At 43.1% G+C, this 3,674-nt stretch overlaps 1 pseudogene; it reads right to left on the bottom strand.

Moving 5' to 3' along the window:
- Positions 1-1,054: 1,054 nt before the first annotated feature.
- LOC143984441 (transcription cofactor HES-6 pseudogene) lies at positions 1,055-1,730 on the bottom strand (annotated as a pseudogene).
- Positions 1,731-3,674: the final 1,944 nt, after the last annotated feature.

The following is a 3,674-nucleotide window of genomic DNA, read 5'->3' as shown; positions in this document are numbered from 1 at the left end:
TATGCTTGTACCAGGTGTGTACAGCTACACATGACAGAAGCAGGCCTAGCACAAAGCACAGTCTTATAAGCCAAGAGAGTCAGAGCAGACAACTCTGCTTCATACATAGTGCGAAAGGCACCATTTCTTAAAACAACCCCCCCTGATTATAATGATAAATTATGGTTACTATTACGAGTGGGTGTATGCAATTATCACAGGGTGTCCTTCTTGTACCCCCACCAAGATTCAGCACAAATTACAAAGCTCAGTCATTCAGACTTACACCTCTGTTCCAGAGAATACCGGGGCTGATGTACTAAAGCTGGAGAGTGCAAACTCAGTCTCACTTCTGCAGAGAAACCAATGAGCTTCTAAGCCCAGCTTGTTCAATTAAGCTTTGGCAATAAAACCTGGAAGCTGATTGGTTTCTATGCAGAAGTGAGCCTGGTTCCGCACCCCCCAGCTTCAGCAAATCATCCCCAGTGTGTTCTATTCATTCAATTTAAAAGATTTCCATGTTCAGGGATATGTGTGAAGGCCCTATGACCCTATAGTTAAATCCACTAAAAATGGCACAGCCTCTTGGATTTACCCCTTGCCATCTGACATAATGGCAATATTTTTCATTTTTCCTACACTGGACGCCAGTAAAAGCCAGAAGACGTTCCTACATTTCCACTGAAAGTGTAAAACCTTTTAGAGCCTTCCATGAACAAAAGCCTCAGATTAAGGTATAGTGCCTATATAAAGAACCTGCTGCGCAGTATAATGAATAGTATCTATACAATGACTATAAGCATGTTGCACAGTATAACAAATGTTGAACATACAGTACATTTGATTACAGAGAGTGTCTTTACAGGGGTATATCCTGCAGTTTAATCCATACTGTGATCTTGCCATCTCAGTTGAGGAAAGGATTTGTCCGAGATTAAATGACCTTTACATCAAAGGCATTGAGATGGCTGAAAAACAACCCAGTTATGCTGTGTGGTTCTTTGTACTGTAACAAGTTAAGCAAAGGTGTACAGGTCAGCAGAGGTCCCCAAGTGTACATATATTCTTGTTTAGATCACCATGGTCTCCATATAGAAGGGGCAGGAGGTGTCTGAATCTTGGGGGTCCTGTCACTGTCCTCTACAGGCTCTGTCCCTCCCTTGACCATATCTGATTCCTCTGCATCAGAACAGCTGTCATCGGAAGAAGATACCAACAATCCCAGGCCACAGGAAGAATCCGAGACAGGAGAATCCAGAAGCACATCAAGGACCAGATCCTGTATGTTCCACTTGCTTAAAGGCATAGACTCCAATAGATGATTGAGCAGCTCTACAGCTAGACACAAAGGTGTGCACCTCATGCATGCAATGGATGTAGCCTGCAGCAAAACGCTTGCTGGCCTCTCTCTGCAACTGGTCAGCCACAGCTAATCTGCTCTGTAAAATCCTTTGTACCCGCTTCACGGTGAGCGCTAAAACTTCTGCATTCTCCATCTTTGACTGAAACTCATTGTCAGCCAGGATTTTCCTTAGCTCCTGCAGACTCTTGTTAATCCTCGCCGTTCTCTTCTTCTCAACCAGTGGTTTTCTTGTCTGCCTCTCCCCCCGATCCATGGTGTGACTGTAGGCACAGTGTGGGCTCCCAGTGTGTGTTTATAGGGCAATCTCTCACACCTGCCTCTCCCCCCGCTCCATGTGACTAGACAACGTTCCCCCGGTCCCTTTGTGACATCACCCTGCGGTTGCTCGCTGCTCGGCCTTCTTTGCATGTCCATATTTCTCTTTTAAAGTGTAAGAATACCTAAATCAAAACTTGGCTGAAAAAAATTAAGAGCTGATAGAGATATATGACTAGTGGTTTCAGAACCATGGCAGAAGATAATACTGTATACTGTGATTAAGTTTCTGCCACGTGGGGGTACTCTTCTTTTGCATGCAGAAATTACCTAAAGTATAACTAAAGGTCAAACTTTTTTTTTTACTTAGAGTTGGACAGAATGATGATGTCACTGGGGATGAGGGTAAATATAAAATTTTGACATGTACACAGAACATAAATAGAAGTCAAAACTTCCAATGAGGTTATTATACAAATACAGCTTTTTATTACTAAATAATAATGTTATTTAATGCAACTAAGTTAAAGTAGCTGATTTCTACTTGGTAACAGCATCTTGCTATCCCCTACAGCTGCACTTAGAGCTAATGAGGAAAATCAGCACTTGGTACCGAGGGTGTACTGCACATACATGTGCTAAATGGTTGCTTGAATGGTCAAACATGTAAGTAATAAATCAAGTAAAAAAAGGCTCCCTTATATGTATTTCATCTGTGTAGTTGGATGTGGTAGCCTGAAGTTTAGCTGTAGCTGATCTGCTTTGGCTAGCCATTCACATAATGAAGATTCTAGATCTAAATGACTAGTTAAAAATCAAATTGTTGAACGCCGGCTTTCTGGGCTGTCACAGTGGTCACACAATCAGAAGCTCTTAATCGCAAGTACAATAATACCTTGGATTACAAGCATAATTTGTTCCAGAAGCATGCTTGTAATCCAAAGCACTCATATATCAAAGTGAATTTCCCTATAGGAAATAATGGAAACTCAGATAATACGTTCCACAGCCACTGCTTGTCTATGCAGTACCGCATGTGGCCAGATGTGTGGGGGCGCTGGAGACACTCAGAAACACTCAGAAATCCTCAGAGACACTTGGGAACGGAGGGTCTCCAAGCGTCTCCGCACCTCTGGCCAAATGCGGTACTGCACACACAGCAGCTTGAATCCTGCTCATCTTGCGAGACAACGCTCGCAAAGCAAGTCAGGATTTTTTTTTTAAAAAAGCATGTATTGCGAAATGTTCATAAACCATGTTACTCGTAATCCGAGGTGCCGCTGTATGCATCAGGAGATGCCAAGGACAGCTTTGTTACTGAGTGCATTCTCAGCACAGAAAAAAACATTCCTCATAGACGCATATGTGCGACAGCTCCGTTTTAAGGCCCACCAGCCCAGCCACTGCATATTTATGTACAGCCAGTGGGAACAGGTTGAAAAATCCATCAAGAGAGGAAAGCCTTGCCCAACTGCTCATGCAATTTGCTTTGTCTTAAACTGATCTGAACTTTTGACATAGTTAAGAATATTTCCCTTGTGCCTTCCAGGCAGTGCTGTCATTATTGGTTCAAAGGGTATGTAAAGCTTCTACCATGTTTAGTATAAAAATGGAGTGCTGGAAAAGGTGCTGAAAGTTTAACTACAGATTACTGGCCATTATTCTACAAGGTATTTTTTTCAAATGTATATCTTCTAAACAATGATAATGTTCCTTCCCCGCTACCAACAACATTAACAGAAGACAAAAGGGTAATTCCATTGGAGGCAGAACTAGATGCATAGTATTGTAGGGAGGTACAGTTTGCTGTCTCCATTGCAGGTGGTGCAGCAATGCAGAGGGAGAGGAAGTCATGGGAACAGGTTTCCTGAGTCACTGGGGCAGCGATCTGATTGAATGCTGGCCACCCATTAGACTTCACTGGCCACCTTAGGTGTGGCAGAGTCTATTTAAGACCCTGGCTCCTGGGTTTGGCATGCATTATGTGAGTGGCCAGTGTAGAGGAAGGTTTCCAGTCTGTTAGGAAGAGTGCTAGCGATAGGGAAAGGAGGGAAAGCTTAGGGTAGCATCGCTTAGG

The sequence above is a fragment of the Lithobates pipiens genome, unplaced genomic scaffold, assembly GCF_037356315.1.
Source record: "Lithobates pipiens isolate NorthernLeopardFrog02 unplaced genomic scaffold, aLitPip1_a1.2 Scaffold_16, whole genome shotgun sequence".
In the NCBI taxonomy this organism is placed as follows: Eukaryota; Metazoa; Chordata; class Amphibia; order Anura; family Ranidae; genus Lithobates; species Lithobates pipiens.
The sequence above is the reverse complement of the archived record's forward strand: the minus strand, read 5'-3'. Positions and strand labels throughout refer to the sequence as shown.